Here is a 22,608-nt window from a genome sequence, read left to right as displayed (position 1 = left end):
GGGCATTAACTGTTGGCTGATCACGCAGGGCAATGCATACCCATTTTCAATAAAAAAAAAAATATACATTTAAAAGCATGCCGAGGAGGGTCCTGACATTGGATTAGAACTCAGGTGCCCAGCATTCCAAGACCAAGCACTTATCAGTTGAGCCACTGGTGGCTGTTTTTCTGTGAGCAGCTTTTGGGCATATATATCTTTCTTCTGCATGCCCATGTGAGCATACCCATTTAGATTGTGAAACATGTTCACTGAAGAAAATGAGGATAGAACATCTGGCCCCCCACTCCACTGAATACCAGCTAACTGCAGTGGCTTAGAGGTTAAGTGCTTGAGTTACAGCACTGGGGGCCTGGGTTTGAGTCCTGCTTTCGGCACATAAACTGAATAGTTGGTTAATTTCCTTGCATAACTCCTTCTAAAAGGTTCAGTGGGTGTAAAAAGAGTTCCCTGGTAAAGGGAGGGTGGAAGAATGCAGAGAGGCGGCACTGAGGAAGTGCAGGGCGAAGGAGTAGGTGGGGCAGGTTGAAGGGGGAGGTAGGGTTGGATGAATGGGTCCCAGAGGAGAGGAGGTGGGCTGGGTGAGCGGGGGGGTGGATCTAGAAGGGCAAAGTGACGGAGGAAAAGAGCAGGGAGGTGGGAGGGTGGAGGAGAGGAGGTGGGGCAAGTAGTACTGGATGAAAAAAAATATTGGTCCATTCCATCCCGCTGCACCTTTTTTTTTCTGTCATTAATGCTCCCTTTTTTCCCCATTAGCACCCTCCTTTACACACCCCACCCTCCACAATTCAGGGCCCTCTTCTTGCCCCCCCTGAAGCGCCGCAGGGCCATCTTATTCCCTGTCTCCACAGGGCCCCCTTTATCCTACCTCCCCAGGCCCCTCTAGACCTACCCCCCCACACCCCATCACCCAGCCCCTCTTCCTCTCCCCAGGTACCCATTCACCCAGCACAACCTCCCCCTTTAGCCTGCCCCACCTCCTCCTTTGTCCTGCACGCCTCCTTGCTTTCTTACCAGGGAACTCTTTTCATACCCATTGAACCTTTTAGGAGGCATGTGGGTACTGCAATCATACAAGGACATTACCCACCCAACTATCATGTTTATGTGCTGAAAGCAGGACTCGATCCCAGGCCCCCAGCGCTGTAACACAAGCACTTAACCTCTAGGCCACTGCAGTTAGCTGATATGTATTGGAGCGGGGGCCAGATGTTCCATCCTCATTTTCTTCCCTGAACATGATTCACAATGCAAATGGGTATGCTCACAGGGGCTTTCAGAAGAAAGATACAGATGCCCAAAAGCTACTCTCAGAAGTGCAGTTGCCAGTGGCTCAACTGGTAAGTGCATGGTCTTGGAATGCTGGGGACCTGAGTTCTAATCCAATCTCCGGAACCTCCTTGGCGTGCTTGTAACTCTTATTATTATTATTTTTTTTTATTGGAAATGGGTATGCATTGCCCTGTGCGGTCAGCCAACAGTTAATGCCCCTTCAATACCTGCATTGCTACTAATAGTTGCGCTTTTGTTTTCTGCACTCTGGCCTTGGTAACACCCATGCAAAAGCTTGTCTCTCTGTCCCAAACTGACTGGAAAAAACGAGGGGAAAAAGTGTAATTTACGGGTCATGGTTGATACGATATTTGCACAGGGATTCAAACAGGACACCTTCTCGAGGCACTGTGAGATGACCACCGGCCCCTGCATAGCAAGCAAACCTGTATCAGCATCTCACCAGCAGCTGAATGTGTCGCCTGCAGGCTACACATTGAAGGCTACAGTTGGTGCGTTAACCCATTGGGCTGTCGACCCTCCTTCCTCTGATAGCAGGAAACTGAATTTCCATGTTGCCTTCCTTTGGCACATCAGAACTATCTTTCACCCCGATTCAGAGGATGTTTAGCTTAACGGAAAGATGATAATCATAGAGAGGTGTGAGCCACTAATAGCTAAGCAAGTCAGTTAAATCTTTGCCTTTGTCATTGGGGTGTATTGATATGGGCAGGGCAGTGTTCTGTCCTGTGCTACTGTACGCTTTCTTATTGCTGCTTGTTAATGATTTTTAAATGTAAACACTCTGCTCTCAAAAGTGAAAGATTTGAAAGACTCTTGATGTAACAAGCCTTTCCCACTCCTTGCCCTGGGGGTGAGAGGGCTGCTTTCTGCCTTTAACCTCCTCAATTTTGGAATGTCTGGCTCCAACACTGACAATAAGGGGCTAATCCTGGCGGGAAACGGACAGAGGTCTGCGCCCTGCGTCCTCCACGCGTCCCTAACGCTCCCAAACGCGACCACAGCCCTTACGGGCACAGCCCTATGTCCTATGCGGCCCCACTGGTGCAGCCACCCACACAACTTAGGGTTAGGATCTGTGCTCTTCCACGTAGGCCTGGCCACCTAGGCCCCAGAAAGTGTCACAGCCTGCTTTGTAAACCTTAGTGACGGTGGCTTAGGTGAAGATGATCTTGGTGGAATACTGATGCCTTTTTCCTCCCAGAAGCCACCCCGGGAGAATAGTAAAATGAAGGGGTGTGCCTGCTCAGTTGCCCTCTGTTTAGCCTCGGGCCAACTGACATTAGTTCTGGGCTCTCCAGGCAAATGTATCCATCCGGGAGAGAGCTAGGAATAGGATGTCTCTTTCTGCAGGCACAGTGGGGAAGACTCAGAGAGCTGCATGCCTGAGACATCTTTCCTTGTCCCTCGCTCATTGTTGCGTTCCCTAACTTCTAACTCTCTGCCAGGCCAGGCCCTGTTTCTTTTACTGCCAACGCCCCTGACCACTCATCTTCCACCTACTTCCCGCTCTATTATGCCTTCTCCTTTTTTGCTCTCTTCTATGGCCCTTTGAAAAGGAATGCAGGCCTAGCTAAGCCTCATGAAGGAAATCTACCAACAAAAGATGCATTCCTCACTTATTGGAGGCGCTGTGAGCCGAGTAAGAAGGGCCAGAGGGGTGATTGGGTTGTTGAGTTGGGAGGCACCAGAGGCGTTACCAGGATTGTCTAGCTAATGGGGCCAGAAGCTAACGTAGTTGGGCCCACTGCACTGACAAAAATATCTGCAAATGCCCACACAGCGCTGCTGAGTGGGCATTTACAGATTTTGGGTGGGCCTTGCCCCTCAGGCCCTAGCCTGCCTCTGCTCTCACCCCCAGGGCAAAGAGTGAGAAAGGCTCGCTACAGCAAGAGTCTTTCAAATCTTTCAATTTTGAGAGAAGAGTGTTTACATTTAAAAATCATGAACAAGCAGCAATAGGAAAGTGAACAGTAGCAGAGGACATAAACTGCCCTGCCCATATCAATACACCCCAATGTCAAAGGCAAAGATTTAACTGACCTGATTAGCTGTTAGTGGCACACACCCCTCAATGATTATCATCTGTCCGTGGAGCAAAACATCCTCTGAATTGGTCGTGAAAGACAGATCTAATGTGTCAAAGGAAGGCAACATGGAAATTCCGTGTCCTGCTCTCTGAGGAAGGAGGGTCGACAGCCCAATGGGTTAATGCACCTACTGCAGCCTCCTATGTGTAGCCTGCAGGTGACACATTCAGTTGCTGGTGAGATGCTGATACAGGTTTGCTTGCTATGCAGGGGCCGGTGGTCACCTCACATCGCCTCGAGAAGGTGTCCTGTTTGAGTCCCACTGCAAATATCGTATCAACCATGACCCGTAGATTACACTTTTTCCCCTCGTATTTTCCAGTCAGTTGGGGCCAGAGAGACAAGCTTTTGTATGGGTGTTCCCAAGGCAAGAGTGCAGAAAACAAAGGCACAACTGTTATTAGGAATGCAGGTATTGAAGGGGCATTAACTGTTGGCTGATCGCACAGGGCAATGCATACCCATTTTCAATAAAAAAAAAAATAGAAAATATGCCCAGGAGGTTCAGCACATTGGACTAGAACCCAGGTCCCCAGCATTCCAAGATCAAGCACTTATCAGTTGAGCCACTGGTGGCTGTGTGTCTAAGAGCAGCTTTTGGGCGTATATATCTTTCTTCTGCATGACTCGAGGTGGTCAACTCACAGCGCCTCGAGAATGTGTCCTGTTTGAATCCCTGTGCAAATATCGTATCAACCATGACCCGTAAATTACACTTTTTCCCCTCGTTTTTTCCAGTCAGTTTGGGCCAGAAAGACAAGCTTTTGTATGGGTGTTACCAAGGCCAGAGTGCAGAAAACAAAGGCGCAACTGTTAGTAGTAATGCAGGTATTGAAGGGGCATTAACTGTTGGCTGATCACGCAGGGCAATGCATACCCATTTTCAATAAAAAAAAATATATACATTTAAAAGCATGCCGAGGAGGGTCCTGACATTGGATTAGAACTCAGGTGCCCAGCATTCCAAGACCAAGCACTTATCAGTTGAGCCACTGGTGGCTGTTTTTCTGTGAGCAGCTTTTGGGCATATATATCTTTCTTCTGCATGCCAATGTGAGCATACCCATTTAGATTGTGAAACATGTTCACTGAAGAAAATGAGGATAGAACATCTGGCCCCCCACTCCACTGAATACCAGCTAACTGCAGTGGCTTAGAGGTTAAGTGCTTGAGTTACAGCACTGGGGGCCTGGGTTTGAGTCCTGCTTTCGGCACATAAACTGAATAGTTGGTTAATTTCCTTGCATAACTCCTTCTAAAAGGTTCAGTGGGTGTAAAAAGAGTTCCCTGGTAAAGGGAGGGTGGAAGAATGCAGAGAGGCGGCACTGAGGAAGTGCAGGGCGAAGGAGTAGGTGGGGCAGGTTGAAGGGGGAGGTAGGGTTGGATGAATGGGTCCCAGAGGAGAGGAGGTGGGCTGGGTGAGCGGGGGGGTGGATCTAGAAGGGCAAAGTGACGGAGGAAAAGAGCAGGGAGGTGGGAGGGTGGAGGAGAGGAGGTGGGGCAAGTAGTACTGGATGAAAAAAAATATTGGTCCATTCCATCCCGCTGCACCTTTTTTTTTTCTGTCATTAATGCTCCCTTTTTTCCCCATTAGCACCCTCCTTTACACACCCCACCCTCCACAATTCAGGGCCCTCTTCTTGCCCCCCCTGAAGCGCCGCAGGGCCATCTTATTCCCTGTCTCCACAGGGCCCCCTTTATCCTACCTCCCCAGGCCCCTCTAGACCTACCCCCCCACACCCCATCACCCAGCCCCTCTTCCTCTCCCCAGGTACCCATTCACCCAGCACAACCTCCCCCTTTAGCCTGCCCCACCTCCTCCTTTGTCCTGCACGCCTCCTTGCTTTCTTACCAGGGAACTCTTTTCATACCCATTGAACCTTTTAGGAGGCATGTGGGTACTGCAATCATACAAGGACATTACCCACCCAACTATCATGTTTATGTGCTGAAAGCAGGACTCGATCCCAGGCCCCCAGCGCTGTAACACAAGCACTTAACCTCTAGGCCACTGCAGTTAGCTGATATGTATTGGAGCGGGGGCCAGATGTTCCATCCTCATTTTCTTCCCTGAACATGATTCACAATGCAAATGGGTATGCTCACAGGGGCTTTCAGAAGAAAGATACAGATGCCCAAAAGCTACTCTCAGAAGTGCAGTTGCCAGTGGCTCAACTGGTAAGTGCATGGTCTTGGAATGCTGGGGACCTGAGTTCTAATCCAATCTCCGGAACCTCCTTGGCGTGCTTGTAACTCTTATTATTATTATTTTTTTTTATTGGAAATGGGTATGCATTGCCCTGTGCGGTCAGCCAACAGTTAATGCCCCTTCAATACCTGCATTGCTACTAATAGTTGCCCTTTTGTTTTCTGCACTCTGGCCTTGGTAACACCCATGCAAAAGCTTGTCTCTCTGTCCCAAACTGACTGGAAAAAACGAGGGGAAAAAGTGTAATTTACGGGTCATGGTTGATACGATATTTGCACAGGGATTCAAACAGGACACCTTCTCGAGGCACTGTGAGATGACCACCGGCCCCTGCATAGCAAGCAAACCTGTATCAGCATCTCACCAGCAGCTGAATGTGTCGCCTGCAGGCTACACATTGAAGGCTACAGTTGGTGCGTTAACCCATTGGGCTGTCGACCCTCCTTCCTCTGATAGCAGGAAACTGAATTTCCATGTTGCCTTCCTTTGGCACATCAGAACTATCTTTCACCCCGATTCAGAGGATGTTTAGCTTAACGGAAAGATGATAATCATAGAGAGGTGTGAGCCACTAATAGCTAAGCAAGTCAGTTAAATCTTTGCCTTTGTCATTGGGGTGTATTGATATGGGCAGGGCAGTGTTCTGTCCTGTGCTACTGTACGCTTTCTTATTGCTGCTTGTTAATGATTTTTAAATGTAAACACTCTGCTCTCAAAAGTGAAAGATTTGAAAGACTCTTGATGTAACAAGCCTTTCCCACTCCTTGCCCTGGGGGTGAGAGGGCTGCTTTCTGCCTTTAACCTCCTCAATTTTGGAATGTCTGGCTCCAACACTGACAATAAGGGGCTAATCCTGGCGGGAAACGGACAGAGGTCTGCGCCCTGCGTCCTCCACGCGTCCCTAACGCTCCCAAACGCGACCACAGCCCTTACGGGCACAGCCCTATGTCCTATGCGGCCCCACTGGTGCAGCCACCCACACAACTTAGGGTTAGGATCTGTGCTCTTCCACGTAGGCCTGGCCACCTAGGCCCCAGAAAGTGTCACAGCCTGCTTTGTAAACCTTAGTGACGGTGGCTTAGGTGAAGATGATCTTGGTGGAATACTGATGCCTTTTTCCTCCCAGAAGCCACCCCGGGAGAATAGTAAAATGAAGGGGTGTGCCTGCTCAGTTGCCCTCTGTTTAGCCTCGGGCCAACTGACATTAGTTCTGGGCTCTCCAGGCAAATGTATCCATCCGGGAGAGAGCTAGGAATAGGATGTCTCTTTCTGCAGGCACAGTGGGGAAGACTCAGAGAGCTGCATGCCTGAGACATCTTTCCTTGTCCCTCGCTCATTGTTGCGTTCCCTAACTTCTAACTCTCTGCCAGGCCAGGCCCTGTTTCTTTTACTGCCAACGCCCCTGACCACTCATCTTCCACCTACTTCCCGCTCTATTATGCCTTCTCCTTTTTTGCTCTCTTCTATGGCCCTTTGAAAAGGAATGCAGGCCTAGCTAAGCCTCATGAAGGAAATCTACCAACAAAAGATGCATTCCTCACTTATTGGAGGCGCTGTGAGCCGAGTAAGAAGGGCCAGAGGGGTGATTGGGTTGTTGAGTTGGGAGGCACCAGAGGCGTTACCAGGATTGTCTAGCTAATGGGGCCAGAAGCTAACGTAGTTGGGCCCACTGCACTGACAAAAATATCTGAAAATGCCCACACAGCGCTGCTGAGTGGGCATTTACAGATTTTGGGTGGGCCTTGCCCCTCAGGCCCTAGCCTGCCTCTGCTCTCACCCCCAGGGCAAAGAGTGAGAAAGGCTCGCTACAGCAAGAGTCTTTCAAATCTTTCAATTTTGAGAGAAGAGTGTTTACATTTAAAAATCATGAACAAGCAGCAATAGGAAAGTGAACAGTAGCAGAGGACATAAACTGCCCTGCCCATATCAATACACCCCAATGACAAAGGCAAAGATTTAACTGACCTGATTAGCTGTTAGTGGCACACACCCCTCAATGATTATCATCTGTCCGTGGAGCAAAACATCCTCTGAATTGGTCGTGAAAGACAGATCTAATGTGTCAAAGGAAGGCAACATGGAAATTCCGTGTCCTGCTCTCTGAGGAAGGAGGGTCGACAGCCCAATGGGTTAATGCACCTACTGCAGCCTCCTATGTGTAGCCTGCAGGTGACACATTCAGTTGCTGGTGAGATGCTGATACAGGTTTGCTTGCTATGCAGGGGCCGGTGGTCACCTCACATCGCCTCGAGAAGGTGTCCTGTTTGAGTCCCACTGCAAATATCGTATCAACCATGACCCGTAGATTACACTTTTTCCCCTCGTATTTTCCAGTCAGTTGGGGCCAGAGAGACAAGCTTTTGTATGGGTGTTCCCAAGGCAAGAGTGCAGAAAACAAAGGCACAACTGTTATTAGGAATGCAGGTATTGAAGGGGCATTAACTGTTGGCTGATCGCACAGGGCAATGCATACCCATTTTCAATAAAAAAAAAAATAGAAAATATGCCCAGGAGGTTCAGCACATTGGACTAGAACCCAGGTCCCCAGCATTCCAAGATCAAGCACTTATCAGTTGAGCCACTGGTGGCTGTGTGTCTAAAAGCAGCTTTTGGGCGTATATATCTTTCTTCTGCATGACTCGAGGTGGTCACCTCACAGCGCCTCGAGAATGTGTCCTGTTTGAATCCCTGTGCAAATATCGTATCAACCATGACCCGTAAATTACACTTTTTCCCCTCGTTTTTTCCAGTCAGTTTGGGCCAGAAAGACAAGCTTTTGTATGGGTGTTACCAAGGCCAGAGTGCAGAAAACAAAGGCGCAACTGTTAGTAGTAATGCAGGTATTGAAGGGGCATTAACTGTTGGCTGATCACGCAGGGCAATGCATACCCATTTTCAATAAAAAAAAAAATATACATTTAAAAGCATGCCGAGGAGGGTCCTGACATTGGATTAGAACTCAGGTGCCCAGCATTCCAAGACCAAGCACTTATCAGTTGAGCCACTGGTGGCTGTTTTTCTGTGAGCAGCTTTTGGGCATATATATCTTTCTTCTGCATGCCCATGTGAGCATACCCATTTAGATTGTGAAACATGTTCACTGAAGAAAATGAGGATAGAACATCTGGCCCCCCACTCCACTGAATACCAGCTAACTGCAGTGGCTTAGAGGTTAAGTGCTTGAGTTACAGCACTGGGGGCCTGGGTTTGAGTCCTGCTTTCGGCACATAAACTGAATAGTTGGTTAATTTCCTTGCATAACTCCTTCTAAAAGGTTCAGTGGGTGTAAAAAGAGTTCCCTGGTAAAGGGAGGGTGAAAGAATGCAGAGAGGCGGCACTGAGGAAGTGCAGGGCGAAGGAGTAGGTGGGGCAGGTTGAAGGGGGAGGTAGGGTTGGATGAATGGGTCCCAGAGGAGAGGAGGTGGGCTGGGTGAGCGGGGGGGTGGATCTAGAAGGGCAAAGTGACGGAGGAAAAGAGCAGGGAGGTGGGAGGGTGGAGGAGAGGAGGTGGGGCAAGTAGTACTGGATGAAAAAAAATATTGGTCCATTCCATCCCGCTGCACCTTTTTTTTTTCTGTCATTAATGCTCCCTTTTTTCCCCATTAGCACCCTCCTTTACACACCCCACCCTCCACAATTCAGGGCCCTCTTCTTGCCCCCCCTGAAGCGCCGCAGGGCCATCTTATTCCCTGTCTCCACAGGGCCCCCTTTATCCTACCTCCCCAGGCCCCTCTAGACCTACCCCCCCACACCCCATCACCCAGCCCCTCTTCCTCTCCCCAGGTACCCATTCACCCAGCACAACCTCCCCCTTTAGCCTGCCCCACCTCCTCCTTTGTCCTGCACGCCTCCTTGCTTTCTTACCAGGGAACTCTTTTCATACCCATTGAACCTTTTAGGAGGCATGTGGGTACTGCAATCATACAAGGACATTACCCACCCAACTATCATGTTTATGTGCTGAAAGCAGGACTCGATCCCAGGCCCCCAGCGCTGTAACACAAGCACTTAACCTCTAGGCCACTGCAGTTAGCTGATATGTATTGGAGCGGGGGCCAGATGTTCCATCCTCATTTTCTTCCCTGAACATGATTCACAATGCAAATGGGTATGCTCACAGGGGCTTTCAGAAGAAAGATACAGATGCCCAAAAGCTACTCTCAGAAGTGCAGTTGCCAGTGGCTCAACTGGTAAGTGCATGGTCTTGGAATGCTGGGGACCTGAGTTCTAATCCAATCTCCCGAACCTCCTTGGCGTGCTTGTAACTCTTATTATTATTATTTTTTTTTATTGGAAATGGGTATGCATTGCCCTGTGCGGTCAGCCAACAGTTAATGCCCCTTCAATACCTGCATTGCTACTAATAGTTGCGCTTTTGTTTTCTGCACTCTGGCCTTGGTAACACCCATGCAAAAGCTTGTCTCTCTGTCCCAAACTGACTGGAAAAAACGAGGGGAAAAAGTGTAATTTACGGGTCATGGTTGATACGATATTTGCACAGGGATTCAAACAGGACACCTTCTCGAGGCACTGTGAGATGACCACCGGCCCCTGCATAGCAAGCAAACCTGTATCAGCATCTCACCAGCAGCTGAATGTGTCGCCTGCAGGCTACACATTGAAGGCTACAGTTGGTGCGTTAACCCATTGGGCTGTCGACCCTCCTTCCTCTGATAGCAGGAAACTGAATTTCCATGTTGCCTTCCTTTGGCACATCAGAACTATCTTTCACCCCGATTCAGAGGATGTTTAGCTTAACGGAAAGATGATAATCATAGAGAGGTGTGAGCCACTAATAGCTAAGCAAGTCAGTTAAATCTTTGCCTTTGTCATTGGGGTGTATTGATATGGGCAGGGCAGTGTTCTGTCCTGTGCTACTGTACGCTTTCTTATTGCTGCTTGTTAATGATTTTTAAATGTAAACACTCTGCTCTCAAAAGTGAAAGATTTGAAAGACTCTTGATGTAACAAGCCTTTCCCACTCCTTGCCCTGGGGGTGAGAGGGCTGCTTTCTGCCTTTAACCTCCTCAATTTTGGAATGTCTGGCTCCAACACTGACAATAAGGGGCTAATCCTGGCGGGAAACGGACAGAGGTCTGCGCCCTGCGTCCTCCACGCGTCCCTAACGCTCCCAAACGCGACCACAGCCCTTACGGGCACAGCCCTATGTCCTATGCGGCCCCACTGGTGCAGCCACCCACACAACTTAGGGTTAGGATCTGTGCTCTTCCACGTAGGCCTGGCCACCTAGGCCCCAGAAAGTGTCACAGCCTGCTTTGTAAACCTTAGTGACGGTGGCTTAGGTGAAGATGATCTTGGTGGAATACTGATGCCTTTTTCCTCCCAGAAGCCACCCCGGGAGAATAGTAAAATGAAGGGGTGTGCCTGCTCAGTTGCCCTCTGTTTAGCCTCGGGCCAACTGACATTAGTTCTGGGCTCTCCAGGCAAATGTATCCATCCGGGAGAGAGCTAGGAATAGGATGTCTCTTTCTGCAGGCACAGTGGGGAAGACTCAGAGAGCTGCATGCCTGAGACATCTTTCCTTGTCCCTCGCTCATTGTTGCGTTCCCTAACTTCTAACTCTCTGCCAGGCCAGGCCCTGTTTCTTTTACTGCCAACGCCCCTGACCACTCATCTTCCACCTACTTCCCGCTCTATTATGCCTTCTCCTTTTTTGCTCTCTTCTATGGCCCTTTGAAAAGGAATGCAGGCCTAGCTAAGCCTCATGAAGGAAATCTACCAACAAAAGATGCATTCCTCACTTATTGGAGGCGCTGTGAGCCGAGTAAGAAGGGCCAGAGGGGTGATTGGGTTGTTGAGTTGGGAGGCACCAGAGGCGTTACCAGGATTGTCTAGCTAATGGGGCCAGAAGCTAACGTAGTTGGGCCCACTGCACTGACAAAAATATCTGCAAATGCCCACACAGCGCTGCTGAGTGGGCATTTACAGATTTTGGGTGGGCCTTGCCCCTCAGGCCCTAGCCTGCCTCTGCTCTCACCCCCAGGGCAAAGAGTGAGAAAGGCTCGCTACAGCAAGAGTCTTTCAAATCTTTCAATTTTGAGAGAAGAGTGTTTACATTTAAAAATCATGAACAAGCAGCAATAGGAAAGTGAACAGTAGCAGAGGACATAAACTGCCCTGCCCATATCAATACACCCCAATGACAAAGGCAAAGATTTAACTGACCTGATTAGCTGTTAGTGGCACACACCCCTCAATGATTATCATCTGTCCGTGGAGCAAAACATCCTCTGAATTGGTCGTGAAAGACAGATCTAATGTGTCAAAGGAAGGCAACATGGAAATTCCGTGTCCTGCTCTCTGAGGAAGGAGGGTCGACAGCCCAATGGGTTAATGCACCTACTGCAGCCTCCTATGTGTAGACTGCAGGTGACACATTCAGTTGCTGGTGAGATGCTGATACAGGTTTGCTTGCTATGCAGGGGCCGGTGGTCACCTCACATCGCCTCGAGAAGGTGTCCTGTTTGAGTCCCACTGCAAATATCGTATCAACCATGACCCGTAGATTACACTTTTTCCCCTCGTATTTTCCAGTCAGTTGGGGCCAGAGAGACAAGCTTTTGTATGGGTGTTCCCAAGGCAAGAGTGCAGAAAACAAAGGCACAACTGTTATTAGGAATGCAGGTATTGAAGGGGCATTAACTGTTGGCTGATCGCACAGGGCAATGCATACCCATTTTCAATAAAAAAAAAAATAGAAAATATGCCCAGGAGGTTCAGCACATTGGACTAGAACCCAGGTCCCCAGCATTCCAAGATCAAGCACTTATCAGTTGAGCCACTGGTGGCTGTGTGTCTAAGAGCAGCTTTTGGGCGTATATATCTTTCTTCTGCATGACTCGAGGTGGTCACCTCACAGCGCCTCGAGAATGTGTCCTGTTTGAATCCCTGTGCAAATATCGTATCAACCATGACCCGTAAATTACACTTTTTCCCCTCGTTTTTTCCAGTCAGTTTGGGCCAGAAAGACAAGCTTTTGTATGGGTGTTACCAAGGCCAGAGTGCAGAAAACAAAGGCGCAACTGTTAGTAGTAATGCAGGTATTGAAGGGGCATTAACTGTTGGCTGATCACGCAGGGCAATGCATACCCATTTTCAATAAAAAAAAAAATATACATTTAAAAGCATGCCGAGGAGGGTCCTGACATTGGATTAGAACTCAGGTGCCCAGCATTCCAAGACCAAGCACTTATCAGTTGAGCCACTGGTGGCTGTTTTTCTGTGAGCAGCTTTTGGGCATATATATCTTTCTTCTGCATGCCCATGTGAGCATACCCATTTAGATTGTGAAACATGTTCACTGAAGAAAATGAGGATAGAACATCTGGCCCCCCACTCCACTGAATACCAGCTAACTGCAGTGGCTTAGAGGTTAAGTGCTTGAGTTACAGCACTGGGGGCCTGGGTTTGAGTCCTGCTTTCGGCACATAAACTGAATAGTTGGTTAATTTCCTTGCATAACTCCTTCTAAAAGGTTCAGTGGGTGTAAAAAGAGTTCCCTGGTAAAGGGAGGGTGGAAGAATGCAGAGAGGCGGCACTGAGGAAGTGCAGGGCGAAGGAGTAGGTGGGGCAGGTTGAAGGGGGAGGTAGGGTTGGATGAATGGGTCCCAGAGGAGAGGAGGTGGGCTGGGTGAGCGGGGGGTGGATCTAGAAGGGCAAAGTGACGGAGGAAAAGAGCAGGGAGGTGGGAGGGTGGAGGAGAGGAGGTGGGGCAAGTAGTACTGGATGAAAAAAAATATTGGTCCATTCCATCCCGCTGCACCTTTTTTTTTTCTGTCATTAATGCTCCCTTTTTTCCCCATTAGCACCCTCCTTTACACACCCCACCCTCCACAATTCAGGGCCCTCTTCTTGCCCCCCCTGAAGCGCCGCAGGGCCATCTTATTCCCTGTCTCCACAGGGCCCCCTTTATCCTACCTCCCCAGGCCCCTCTAGACCTACCCCCCCACACCCCATCACCCAGCCCCTCTTCCTCTCCCCAGGTACCCATTCACCCAGCACAACCTCCCCCTTTAGCCTGCCCCACCTCCTCCTTTGTCCTGCACGCCTCCTTGCTTTCTTACCAGGGAACTCTTTTCATACCCATTGAACCTTTTAGGAGGCATGTGGGTACTGCAATCATACAAGGACATTACCCACCCAACTATCATGTTTATGTGCTGAAAGCAGGACTCGATCCCAGGCCCCCAGCGCTGTAACACAAGCACTTAACCTCTAGGCCACTGCAGTTAGCTGATATGTATTGGAGCGGGGGCCAGATGTTCCATCCTCATTTTCTTCCCTGAACATGATTCACAATGCAAATGGGTATGCTCACAGGGGCTTTCAGAAGAAAGATACAGATGCCCAAAAGCTACTCTCAGAAGTGCAGTTGCCAGTGGCTCAACTGGTAAGTGCATGGTCTTGGAATGCTGGGGACCTGAGTTCTAATCCAATCTCCGGAACCTCCTTGGCGTGCTTGTAACTCTTATTATTATTATTTTTTTTTATTGGAAATGGGTATGCATTGCCCTGTGCGGTCAGCCAACAGTTAATGCCCCTTCAATACCTGCATTGCTACTAATAGTTGCCCTTTTGTTTTCTGCACTCTGGCCTTGGTAACACCCATGCAAAAGCTTGTCTCTCTGTCCCAAACTGACTGGAAAAAACGAGGGGAAAAAGTCTGGCTCCAACACTGACAATAAGGGGCTAATCCTGGCGGGAAACGGACAGAGGTCTGCGCCCTGCGTCCTCCACGCGTCCCTAACGCTCCCAAACGCGACCACAGCCCTTACGGGCACAGCCCTATGTCCTATGCGGCCCCACTGGTGCAGCCACCCACACAACTTAGGGTTAGGATCTGTGCTCTTCCACGTAGGCCTGGCCACCTAGGCCCCAGAAAGTGTCACAGCCTGCTTTGTAAACCTTAGTGACGGTGGCTTAGGTGAAGATGATCTTGGTGGAATACTGATGCCTTTTTCCTCCCAGAAGCCACCCCGGGAGAATAGTAAAATGAAGGGGTGTGCCTGCTCAGTTGCCCTCTGTTTAGCCTCGGGCCAACTGACATTAGTTCTGGGCTCTCCAGGCAAATGTATCCATCCGGGAGAGAGCTAGGAATAGGATGTCTCTTTCTGCAGGCACAGTGGGGAAGACTCAGAGAGCTGCATGCCTGAGACATCTTTCCTTGTCCCTCGCTCATTGTTGCGTTCCCTAACTTCTAACTCTCTGCCAGGCCAGGCCCTGTTTCTTTTACTGCCAACGCCCCTGACCACTCATCTTCCACCTACTTCCCGCTCTATTATGCCTTCTCCTTTTTTGCTCTCTTCTATGGCCCTTTGAAAAGGAATGCAGGCCTAGCTAAGCCTCATGAAGGAAATCTACCAACAAAAGATGCATTCCTCACTTATTGGAGGCGCTGTGAGCCGAGTAAGAAGGGCCAGAGGGGTGATTGGGTTGTTGAGTTGGGAGGCACCAGAGGCGTTACCAGGATTGTCTAGCTAATGGGGCCAGAAGCTAACGTAGTTGGGCCCACTGCACTGACAAAAATATCTGAAAATGCCCACACAGCGCTGCTGAGTGGGCATTTACAGATTTTGGGTGGGCCTTGCCCCTCAGGCCCTAGCCTGCCTCTGCTCTCACCCCCAGGGCAAAGAGTGAGAAAGGCTCGCTACAGCAAGAGTCTTTCAAATCTTTCAATTTTGAGAGAAGAGTGTTTACATTTAAAAATCATGAACAAGCAGCAATAGGAAAGTGAACAGTAGCAGAGGACATAAACTGCCCTGCCCATATCAATACACCCCAATGACAAAGGCAAAGATTTAACTGACCTGATTAGCTGTTAGTGGCACACACCCCTCAATGATTATCATCTGTCCGTGGAGCAAAACATCCTCTGAATTGGTCGTGAAAGACAGATCTAATGTGTCAAAGGAAGGCAACATGGAAATTCCGTGTCCTGCTCTCTGAGGAAGGAGGGTCGACAGCCCAATGGGTTAATGCACCTACTGCAGCCTCCTATGTGTAGCCTGCAGGTGACACATTCAGTTGCTGGTGAGATGCTGATACAGGTTTGCTTGCTATGCAGGGGCCGGTGGTCACCTCACATCGCCTCGAGAAGGTGTCCTGTTTGAGTCCCACTGCAAATATCGTATCAACCATGACCCGTAGATTACACTTTTTCCCCTCGTATTTTCCAGTCAGTTGGGGCCAGAGAGACAAGCTTTTGTATGGGTGTTCCCAAGGCAAGAGTGCAGAAAACAAAGGCACAACTGTTATTAGGAATGCAGGTATTGAAGGGGCATTAACTGTTGGCTGATCGCACAGGGCAATGCATACCCATTTTCAATAAAAAAAAAAATAGAAAATATGCCCAGGAGGTTCAGCACATTGGACTAGAACCCAGGTCCCCAGCATTCCAAGATCAAGCACTTATCAGTTGAGCCACTGGTGGCTGTGTGTCTAAGAGCAGCTTTTGGGCGTATATATCTTTCTTCTGCATGACTCGAGGTGGTCACCTCACAGCGCCTCGAGAATGTGTCCTGTTTGAATCCCTGTGCAAATATCGTATCAACCATGACCCGTAAATTACACTTTTTCCCCTCGTTTTTTCCAGTCAGTTTGGGCCAGAAAGACAAGCTTTTGTATGGGTGTTACCAAGGCCAGAGTGCAGAAAACAAAGGCGCAACTGTTAGTAGTAATGCAGGTATTGAAGGGGCATTAACTGTTGGCTGATCACGCAGGGCAATGCATACCCATTTTCAATAAAAAAAAAAATATACATTTAAAAGCATGCCGAGGAGGGTCCTGACATTGGATTAGAACTCAGGTGCCCAGCATTCCAAGACCAAGCACTTATCAGTTGAGCCACTGGTGGCTGTTTTTCTGTGAGCAGCTTTTGGGCATATATATCTTTCTTCTGCATGCCCATGTGAGCATACCCATTTAGATTGTGAAACATGTTCACTGAAGAAAATGAGGATAGAACATCTGGCCCCCCACTCCACTGAATACCAGCTAACTGCAGTGGCTTAGAGGTTAAGTGCTTGAGTTACAGCACTGGGGGCCTGGGTTTGAGTCCTGCTTTCGGCACATAAACTGAATAGTTGGTTAATTTCCTTGCATAACTCCTTCTAAAAGGTTCAGTGGGTGTAAAAAGAGTTCCCTGGTAAAGGGAGGGTGGAAGAATGCAGAGAGGCGGCACTGAGGAAGTGCAGGGCGAAGGAGTAGGTGGGGCAGGTTGAAGGGGGAGGTAGGGTTGGATGAATGGGTCCCAGAGGAGAGGAGGTGGGCTGGGTGAGCGGGGGGGTGGATCTAGAAGGGCAAAGTGACGGAGGAAAAGAGCAGGGAGGTGGGAGGGTGGAGGAGAGGAGGTGGGGCAAGTAGTACTGGATGAAAAAAAATATTGGTCCATTCCATCCCGCTGCACCTTTTTTTTTTCTGTCATTAATGCTCCCTTTTTTCCCCATTAGCACCCTCCTTTACACACCCCACCCTCCACAATTCAGGGCCCTCTTCTTGCCCCCCCTGAAGCGCCGCAGGGCCATCTTATTCCCTGTCTCCACAGGGCCCCCTTTATCCTACCTCCCCAGGCCCCTCTAGACCTACCCCCCCACACCCCATCACCCAGCCCCTCTTCCTCTCCCCAGGTACCCATTCACCCAGCACAACCTCCCCCTTTAGCCTGCCCCACCTCCTCCTTTGTCCTGCACGCCTCCTTGCTTTCTTACCAGGGAACTCTTTTCATACCCATTGAACCTTTTAGGAGGCATGTGGGTACTGCAATCATACAAGGACATTACCCACCCAACTATCATGTTTATGTGCTGAAAGCAGGACTCGATCCCAGGCCCCCAGCGCTGTAACACAAGCACTTAACCTCTAGGCCACTGCAGTTAGCTGATATGTATTGGAGCGGGGGCCAGATGTTCCATCCTCATTTTCTTCCCTGAACATGATTCACAATGCAAATGGGTATGCTCACAGGGGCTTTCAGAAGAAAGATACAGATGCCCAAAAGCTACTCTCAGAAGTGCAGTTGCCAGTGGCTCAACTGGTAAGTGCATGGTCTTGGAATGCTGGGGACCTGAGTTCTAATCCAATCTCCGGAACCTCCTTGGCGTGCTTGTAACTCTTATTATTATTATTTTTTTTTATTGGAAATGGGTATGCATTGCCCTGTGCGGTCAGCCAACAGTTAATGCCCCTTCAATACCTGCATTGCTACTAATAGTTGCCCTTTTGTTTTCTGCACTCTGGCCTTGGTAACACCCATGCAAAAGCTTGTCTCTCTGTCCCAAACTGACTGGAAAAAACGAGGGGAAAAAGTGTAATTTACGGGTCATGGTTGATACGATATTTGCACAGGGATTCAAACAGGACACCTTCTCGAGGCACTGTGAGATGACCACCGGCCCCTGCATAGCAAGCAAACCTGTATCAGCATCTCACCAGCAGCTGAATGTGTCGCCTGCAGGCTACACATTGAAGGCTACAGTTGGTGCGTTAACCCATTGGGCTGTCGACCCTCCTTCCTCTGATAGCAGGAAACTGAATTTCCATGTTGCCTTCCTTTGGCACATCAGAACTATCTTTCACCCCGATTCAGAGGATGTTTAGCTTAACGGAAAGATGATAATCATAGAGAGGTGTGAGCCACTAATAGCTAAGCAAGTCAGTTAAATCTTTGCCTTTGTCATTGGGGTGTATTGATATGGGCAGGGCAGTGTTCTGTCCTGTGCTACTGTACGCTTTCTTATTGCTGCTTGTTAATGATTTTTAAATGTAAACACTCTGCTCTCAAAAGTGAAAGATTTGAAAGACTCTTGATGTAACAAGCCTTTCCCACTCCTTGCCCTGGGGGTGAGAGGGCTGCTTTCTGCCTTTAACCTCCTCAATTTTGGAATGTCTGGCTCCAACACTGACAATAAGGGGCTAATCCTGGCGGGAAACGGACAGAGGTCTGCGCCCTGCGTCCTCCACGCGTCCCTAACGCTCCCAAACGCGACCACAGCCCTTACGGGCACAGCCCTATGTCCTATGCGGCCCCACTGGTGCAGCCACCCACACAACTTAGGGTTAGGATCTGTGCTCTTCCACGTAGGCCTGGCCACCTAGGCCCCAGAAAGTGTCACAGCCTGCTTTGTAAACCTTAGTGACGGTGGCTTAGGTGAAGATGATCTTGGTGGAATACTGATGCCTTTTTCCTCCCAGAAGCCACCCCGGGAGAATAGTAAAATGAAGGGGTGTGCCTGCTCAGTTGCCCTCTGTTTAGCCTCGGGCCAACTGACATTAGTTCTGGGCTCTCCAGGCAAATGTATCCATCCGGGAGAGAGCTAGGAATAGGATGTCTCTTTCTGCAGGCACAGTGGGGAAGACTCAGAGAGCTGCATGCCTGAGACATCTTTCCTTGTCCCTCGCTCATTGTTGCGTTCCCTAACTTCTAACTCTCTGCCAGGCCAGGCCCTGTTTCTTTTACTGCCAACGCCCCTGACCACTCATCTTCCACCTACTTCCCGCTCTATTATGCCTTCTCCTTTTTTGCTCTCTTCTATGGCCCTTTGAAAAGGAATGCAGGCCTAGCTAAGCCTCATGAAGGAAATCTACCAACAAAAGATGCATTCCTCACTTATTGGAGGCGCTGTGAGCCGAGTAAGAAGGGCCAGAGGGGTGATTGGGTTGTTGAGTTGGGAGGCACCAGAGGCGTTACCAGGATTGTCTAGCTAATGGGGCCAGAAGCTAACGTAGTTGGGCCCACTGCACTGACAAAAATATCTGAAAATGCCCACACAGCGCTGCTGAGTGGGCATTTACAGATTTTGGGTGGGCCTTGCCCCTCAGGCCCTAGCCTGCCTCTGCTCTCACCCCCAGGGCAAAGAGTGAGAAAGGCTCGCTACAGCAAGAGTCTTTCAAATCTTTCAATTTTGAGAGAAGAGTGTTTACATTTAAAAATCATGAACAAGCAGCAATAGGAAAGTGAACAGTAGCAGAGGACATAAACTGCCCTGCCCATATCAATACACCCCAATGACAAAGGCAAAGATTTAACTGACCTGATTAGCTGTTAGTGGCACACACCCCTCAATGATTATCATCTGTCCGTGGAGCAAAACATCCTCTGAATTGGTCGTGAAAGACAGATCTAATGTGTCAAAGGAAGGCAACATGGAAATTCCGTGTCCTGCTCTCTGAGGAAGGAGGGTCGACAGCCCAATGGGTTAATGCACCTACTGCAGCCTCCTATGTGTAGCCTGCAGGTGACACATTCAGTTGCTGGTGAGATGCTGATACAGGTTTGCTTGCTATGCAGGGGCCGGTGGTCACCTCACATCGCCTCGAGAAGGTGTCCTGTTTGAGTCCCACTGCAAATATCGTATCAACCATGACCCGTAGATTACACTTTTTCCCCTCGTATTTTCCAGTCAGTTGGGGCCAGAGAGACAAGCTTTTGTATGGGTGTTCCCAAGGCAAGAGTGCAGAAAACAAAGGCACAACTGTTATTAGGAATGCAGGTATTGAAGGGGCATTAACTGTTGGCTGATCGCACAGGGCAATGCATACCCATTTTCAATAAAAAAAAAAATAGAAAATATGCCCAGGAGGTTCAGCACATTGGACTAGAACCCAGGTCCCCAGCATTCCAAGATCAAGCACTTATCAGTTGAGCCACTGGTGGCTGTGTGTCTAAAAGCAGCTTTTGGGCGTATATATCTTTCTTCTGCATGACTCGAGGTGGTCACCTCACAGCGCCTCGAGAATGTGTCCTGTTTGAATCCCTGTGCAAATATCGTATCAACCATGACCCGTAAATTACACTTTTTCCCCTCGTTTTTTCCAGTCAGTTTGGGCCAGAAAGACAAGCTTTTGTATGGGTGTTACCAAGGCCAGAGTGCAGAAAACAAAGGCGCAACTGTTAGTAGTAATGCAGGTATTGAAGGGGCATTAACTGTTGGCTGATCACGCAGGGCAATGCATACCCATTTTCAATAAAAAAAAAAATATACATTTAAAAGCATGCCGAGGAGGGTCCTGACATTGGATTAGAACTCAGGTGCCCAGCATTCCAAGACCAAGCACTTATCAGTTGAGCCACTGGTGGCTGTTTTTCTGTGAGCAGCTTTTGGGCATATATATCTTTCTTCTGCATGCCCATGTGAGCATACCCATTTAGATTGTGAAACATGTTCACTGAAGAAAATGAGGATAGAACATCTGGCCCCCCACTCCACTGAATACCAGCTAACTGCAGTGGCTTAGAGGTTAAGTGCTTGAGTTACAGCACTGGGGGCCTGGGTTTGAGTCCTGCTTTCGGCACATAAACTGAATAGTTGGTTAATTTCCTTGCATAACTCCTTCTAAAAGGTTCAGTGGGTGTAAAAAGAGTTCCCTGGTAAAGGGAGGGTGAAAGAATGCAGAGAGGCGGCACTGAGGAAGTGCAGGGCGAAGGAGTAGGTGGGGCAGGTTGAAGGGGGAGGTAGGGTTGGATGAATGGGTCCCAGAGGAGAGGAGGTGGGCTGGGTGAGCGGGGGGGTGGATCTAGAAGGGCAAAGTGACGGAGGAAAAGAGCAGGGAGGTGGGAGGGTGGAGGAGAGGAGGTGGGGCAAGTAGTACTGGATGAAAAAAAATATTGGTCCATTCCATCCCGCTGCACCTTTTTTTTTTCTGTCATTAATGCTCCCTTTTTTCCCCATTAGCACCCTCCTTTACACACCCCACCCTCCACAATTCAGGGCCCTCTTCTTGCCCCCCCTGAAGCGCCGCAGGGCCATCTTATTCCCTGTCTCCACAGGGCCCCCTTTATCCTACCTCCCCAGGCCCCTCTAGACCTACCCCCCCACACCCCATCACCCAGCCCCTCTTCCTCTCCCCAGGTACCCATTCACCCAGCACAACCTCCCCCTTTAGCCTGCCCCACCTCCTCCTTTGTCCTGCACGCCTCCTTGCTTTCTTACCAGGGAACTCTTTTCATACCCATTGAACCTTTTAGGAGGCATGTGGGTACTGCAATCATACAAGGACATTACCCACCCAACTATCATGTTTATGTGCTGAAAGCAGGACTCGATCCCAGGCCCCCAGCGCTGTAACACAAGCACTTAACCTCTAGGCCACTGCAGTTAGCTGATATGTATTGGAGCGGGGGCCAGATGTTCCATCCTCATTTTCTTCCCTGAACATGATTCACAATGCAAATGGGTATGCTCACAGGGGCTTTCAGAAGAAAGATACAGATGCCCAAAAGCTACTCTCAGAAGTGCAGTTGCCAGTGGCTCAACTGGTAAGTGCATGGTCTTGGAATGCTGGGGACCTGAGTTCTAATCCAATCTCCCGAACCTCCTTGGCGTGCTTGTAACTCTTATTATTATTATTTTTTTTTATTGGAAATGGGTATGCATTGCCCTGTGCGGTCAGCCAACAGTTAATGCCCCTTCAATACCTGCATTGCTACTAATAGTTGCGCTTTTGTTTTCTGCACTCTGGCCTTGGTAACACCCATGCAAAAGCTTGTCTCTCTGTCCCAAACTGACTGGAAAAAACGAGGGGAAAAAGTGTAATTTACGGGTCATGGTTGATACGATATTTGCACAGGGATTCAAACAGGACACCTTCTCGAGGCACTGTGAGATGACCACCGGCCCCTGCATAGCAAGCAAACCTGTATCAGCATCTCACCAGCAGCTGAATGTGTCGCCTGCAGGCTACACATTGAAGGCTACAGTTGGTGCGTTAACCCATTGGGCTGTCGACCCTCCTTCCTCTGATAGCAGGAAACTGAATTTCCATGTTGCCTTCCTTTGGCACATCAGAACTATCTTTCACCCCGATTCAGAGGATGTTTAGCTTAACGGAAAGATGATAATCATAGAGAGGTGTGAGCCACTAATAGCTAAGCAAGTCAGTTAAATCTTTGCCTTTGTCATTGGGGTGTATTGATATGGGCAGGGCAGTGTTCTGTCCTGTGCTACTGTACGCTTTCTTATTGCTGCTTGTTAATGATTTTTAAATGTAAACACTCTGCTC

The sequence above is a fragment of the Ambystoma mexicanum genome, chromosome 2q (assembly GCF_040938575.1).
Source record: "Ambystoma mexicanum isolate Mex_15411 chromosome 2q, UKY_AmexF1_1, whole genome shotgun sequence".
Lineage (NCBI taxonomy): Eukaryota > Metazoa > Chordata > Amphibia > Caudata > Ambystomatidae > Ambystoma > Ambystoma mexicanum.
The sequence above is the reverse complement of the archived record's forward strand: the minus strand, read 5'-3'. Positions refer to the sequence as shown.